Below are 6000 nucleotides of genomic sequence, written 5' to 3' on the forward strand. Positions count from 1 at the left end.
TCTCCATGTCTCTCCAGCTCTTTATTAAACTGAAAATGCATTTTCTGAAAGAAGAACATCACAAATCACCTCTACTGGTCAGCATGCGGTTCATCCAGTGGAGACTGAGAGGAAACCGTAAAGTGGAAATCTCTTACCAGCACACCTTTTTCAATTTCAGTTTCTACAGACGGTTTGCTAGCTTTATTTTTTGCTTAGTTTTCTCTGATTTTAGTTTGCTAGTTTTGTAAACATACACGTTGTGTCCCACTGCAACAGAAACAAAACTGTTTTCAGAATATCTTTTTGACGCTCCATTCAAATGCATCGCCCAGCAGAACATTTCTGACATTGTGGATTTGCGCTGGATCTTTGCGTCTTCCTCTGTAAGTGAATGGAGTCCTAATGTGAGCACCATCACTTACAAAAACTGTTTGACAAATCCACAAAGCGGATGGGTTGCCAATCAATGAAGCTGATTACTGTTGATCTCCCTAATATGGTGAATTGAATCTTTGAGTCTGTGTAGTGCCGATCTACAGGAGTTTGTACTGGCTTGTACTGTAGATCGGCTCGGATGGTTAAGGCAGACGGGGGACAGGTGAGGGTGATTGGGGAGGGGGTGGGGGGGGGGGGGGGGGGGCGCTAGAGAGAGAGGGAGGGAGTCCAGTCCTGCAGAGGGAGAAAAAGAGAAAGATGATTAAAGAACAACCCAAACACTAAAACCACTTTGTTGAGTTGGTGAATGATGTATACTTCATAATTGTAGTAATTGATTCTGGTCCCAAATCTTGAGTGTTTATTGCAAAGGTGGATGTCTCCCCGTTTATGGCATAAATCACAGCAGTTCTGCACTATGAGTTGAAAAAGTATGAGTACTGTCCAACATCATAAAGTCTTGGCCATCAATAGGTGCACTCGTCGCCCCAGACAGATATCGCCATAAAGGCTGGGTTGAGTTTGTGCACAATTTAAAAACAAACAGCCTTTTCTCTGGCAGAGGCTCTGAATGGGACCGTACCTATGTTCCCCAGGTTCTATGTTCCCCAGGTTCTATGTTCCCTGCAAAAAAGGTTCCATGTTCCCCACTTACCAAAAAAGGTTCTATGTTCCCTGGGTTCTATGTTCCCCTTTGACCTAAAAAAAGGTTCTATGTTCCCCGTTTACCCCAAAAAAGGTTCTATGTTCCCCATTAACAAAAAAAAGGTTCTATGTTCCCCGCTCACCCAAAAATGCAGGAAACATACATTTCTAATTTCCAATTATTAATAACATCTCTGAACACACACAACTGAACATAATGGGGAGAAATTACTATCAGAAACTTGCCCGCCCCTTTCCCCTGGCGGCCATCTTGGTGATATAGAGCACCTTGTAGCAACTCATAATGTAATAACGGCGTAATAACAGTTCATAATATAATAAACTAAATGTCATAAAAGCTCATAATGTAATAAAATCATGAGCGATAGCGCAATAACAGGTTTTTGCATAATATAATAACGTAATAATTTGTTACATTAAGATTTTATTTTTATATAATTGTTTTTGGCTTTATCTGCCTTTTATTAGATAGTATACAGTAGTCTGAGAGGAAATGGGGAGAGAGAGATGGAAGTGACACGCAGCAAAGTCCGTCGGGATCGGGAGTCGAACCCGCGACACGCTATGCCCGGACCGCCACGCCAGCCGTCCGGGCCATAACTGGTCAAATTGTTGCGAAAAGTGTTACATCTTATAATCAGTATCAGTATCATGGTCAGTGTCATGGTCAGCATCATGCTCAGTTTCATGGCAAGTGTCAGTATCATGTTAGTATCATGGTCAGTATCATGGTCAGTATCATGGTCAGTACCATGTCAGTATCATGTCAGTACCATGTCAATATCATGTCAGTATCATGGTAGTATCATGGTAGTATCATGGTCAGTATCATGGTCAGTATCATGTTAGTATCATGGTCAGTATCATGGTCAGTATCATGGTCAGTATCATGTCAATATCATGTCAGTATCATGGTAGTATCATGGTAGTATCATGGTCAGTATCATGGTCAGTATCATGGTCAGTATCATGGTCAGTATCATGTTAGTATCATGGTCAGTATCATGTCAATATCATGTCAGTATCATGGTAGTATCATGGTAGTATCATGGTCAGTATCATGTCAGTACCATGCCCATATCATGACAGTATCAACTTTTTTAACATCATATAAACACCATAAAAGGCCTACACCAAAATGTAGGGGGGGGAAAAAAAACCTTGTCAGACAAGAGGAAATGCCTGTCAAAAAGGCAAGGGGGTTGGGGGATATAGCCAATAAAAAACATGCATCATTAACAACAACAACAACAAAAGCAAAACAACACCAGAACTACACTAAAATTTAAGAAATTCCAGTAAAAAATTTAAGATATGCCTATCAAATTTGGCAAAATCAAAAATGTACACGGTCTAGCCCATGTAAATGATACGGCTGACAGCCCTCCAGTATGAAGGCAGATCTCTGTGGCCCTGATTGTATTGCGGTTAAACATGAGGTATCATGTCAGTATCATGGTCAGTAACATGTCAGTATCATGTCAGTATCATGTCAGTATCATGGTCAGTATCATGTCAGTATCATGTCAGTATCATGTCAGTATCGTGTTCAGTAACATGTCAGTATCATGGTCAGTATCATGTCAGTATCATGTGTCATGTCAGTATCATGGTCAGTATCATGTCAGTATCATGTCAGTATCATGGTCATATGATATGACCATGTGATCATGGTCATATAGAAAGGCATGGCGAGAGAGTATGTTTTACCCCCTGTCCGTCCGTTCGTCCGTCCGTGTGTGTGTCCTGTCCGTGTGTTACCAGCTAATCTCCGGCACCATTGGCCCGCTTGCTGCGAAACTGTGCACACACACTCCCTCGATACCAATTCAGAACCTCTGCCCCAAATTTTTCACATGGGCCTGTTATAGCGCCACCAGGAGGCCAATTTGTGCAAAACCCATTTTTTGACATTACTCCTACAGATTTTATCCAAACGTCATGCAAATCGGTACACAGTATCTCTATAGTCATGTGATCAACCCGGATCTGTCCGATTTCCCATATTCCATCCTGATTGGCTAAGGTTGGCTTCCAAAGTTTGCTGGATTGGTCAGTTTTGAACAAAATGCCTCGAATCATGAACGCAGCTTGCAATTTCCGTGAAATTTCACACGCACATTCCCACTAGGCCGAGGAAGAAATGCCACCCATTTCACATTGGCCTGTTATAGCGCCACCAGCAGGTCTAATTTAGCAAAACACATTTTTGGAACAAAATGCCACAAATCATAAATGCAGTGTCCGATTGCTGTGAAAGGCCTAGGAAGAAATGGCACCCTTTTCACATTGGCCTATTATACCGCCACCAGGAGGCCACAATAACGTACCTGACCTGGCGTAGACCTGTGCTCCGAAGAGCACTTTTTCTAGTAACTTCTTTTATATGCTTTATAAATTAAGCACTTTGAAACTGAAGATGATGGCCAATGTTGATGATAGTAAAAATGATAATAATATCGTATCGATATTGTGAGCCCAATATCGTGTATCGTATCATATGTACCGTGAAATTAATGTATCGTGACACCCCTAAATAGATTTTGAGTCATGTCAAAGAAGTTTTCAAAACATGATATTTTGACACTTTAAAAACTGAAAAATTACAAATAACTAATGGGTATAAATACATGTATTTAAACCTTTTTAAATGTCTCACCATTTCCTGCATTTTTGGGTGAGCGGGGAACATAGAACCTTTTTTTGGTTGAGTGGGGAACATAGAACCTTTTTTAGAACCTTTTTTGGTTGAGTGGGGAACATAGAACCTTTTTTTGGATGAGTGGGGAACATAGAACCCTTTTTTGGTTGAGCGGGGAACATAGAACCCGGGGAACATAGAACCTTTTTTTGGGGGGGAGGGGAACATAGAACCTGGGGAACATAGAACCTGGGGAACATAGGTACGGTCCCCTCTGAATCAGCGGCTTTCTCAATCAAACCAAAAAGCCACATGGTAGAGGATGACAAACACAACCCTATGTTCTCACATTGGCCTTGATCTTGAGAACAGCTCTCTTCTATGTGTCTGTGGGAAGTTTTGCCAATTCAACCAGAAGAGCATTTGTTAAGTTAGACAACCATGTTAACCAGGTGAGCCTGGTTCACAATCTCCTTTGTTCTTCGTCCCAAAGTTGTTTGATAGGGCTGAGGTCACAACTCTTCAGTTAATTTATTCCATACACATCAAACTCACCCAACCACTGCTATTACACCTATGACTTGTAGTACTACTATTACTGCTATGACAACAATGTGAGTTGCAGTTGCTGATGTCTGTATGTGTTGTGACAATCTCCTTTGAGAGCTTTTGGGGCGTTGTGCGCACCTTTTTGGAATTCAGGGTGCTGAATCCTGAAAAAGGTGTGGGCATTTAGGGTGACAAAATCAAGGATGTTGTACCACAGCTCCATAGGCCACTTTGCAAGTTTACACGCTTGACACTGCAGTTATGACTGCCTACAGGCAGCGCGTCTGTGGATTCGTCTATACCTACTGTAGGTCTTGGTCATAGAATTTCATCACCCCCTTCTGTTTGCTCATTTTTTCAAGTTTATAAAGGGAGACACATGGCTAGGTGTTTGTTTTTAGTCGATGAGACTTAAATAAACACCTTTGTCCATATAGTGTGACTGTTAGCCTTAATAGAGTGTGCTCTTAACTCAGCTCAGAGTGTAGTCCAAAGAAAATATGCTGGGAGAGTTTTCTGTCAAATTATTAGGTAATACTGGATGTGTATCCTCCTCAACCATTCGTCAGACAGACAACTGACTTGAATTTCTCACTGGAAATGTAATTTGATCTTCCCATGAGTGTAAGAAAAAAATAGATAAAAACTATAGACTAGATTTGCGTAGGTACTGTATTAACCTGCAAAAAGGACATGAATACCATTGTTGAATATTTATCTCTGTTGTTGCAATGTTTTTTCCACTTGTTTAAGTGAGGATTGTGTAAATGCAGTGAGCCTCATTAAAAGTAAATCGACTCCCCAACACAAAACAAAAACAACTAAGCCAGAGAGAAACAGAGCTGAGACTCGAGGACATCTTCTCTACAACATGTAGCCTGTATTCCTATTTATAGCTCTAGTTTGAGTACTTTTACTTTGCCATATTTTTATGCCAATCAATATATGCCTATTTTGTTCTTTCACTCAAGTAAAAAAAATGAATACAGGCCTTTTACTCGTAACAGAGTATTTTTTATATGGTTGTATCGTTACTTTTACTTAAGTAAAAACTAAATAAAACCTGAGTACTTCTTCCACCACTAGTAGACAATAGGCCAAGGAGGAGAAAATGGAACTGGATTTGAAATGCAAATCTCTCTATTATGTGTGACCGAGCTCCCAACAAAGAATCATCACTCCATGTTTATGCAAATACATCACTCCAGTTCACACACTGCAAATCCTGATATGTCAGAGCATTTTATTGAAATGAGTTACGGGTTCATATTGCAGTACATCACTATGAAATGGCGATTAGTGGTACAAAATGACAAATGCATCAATTTGGGTTCAAGGCATGAACCATTGGTGAATCATACACTGCAATGTAAAAAATAAAACAAATCACTAGTTAGTAAAATAGTGAACACATTCTAAATCAAAACTATTTATGTTGAACAAGCAATCAAACCATCTACATACGAAATTAAAATCTTACGTGAGCTCAGGGAGCCCTCTGCTGGCGAACACACAGACCAGTAAAATGCGGTAAATCGGTAAATGAAAATGTCATAACTGCAATATTGAGAGACAAACAATGTAACGATTGCATTTTGTACATATAATATTGATCCCAGCTTGAATAAAAGAGATACATTGTACACTGACGTGGCAATAGGATTCCTTCCTATAGGCTTTGGGCCTTCAGCATTTTAAATACAAGGCAACAGTGTGTCAATAGCTGC

Source organism: Gymnoscopelus braueri (genome assembly GCF_963280865.1).
Source record: "Gymnoscopelus braueri genome assembly, chromosome: 17".
Lineage (NCBI taxonomy): Eukaryota > Metazoa > Chordata > Actinopteri > Myctophiformes > Myctophidae > Gymnoscopelus > Gymnoscopelus braueri.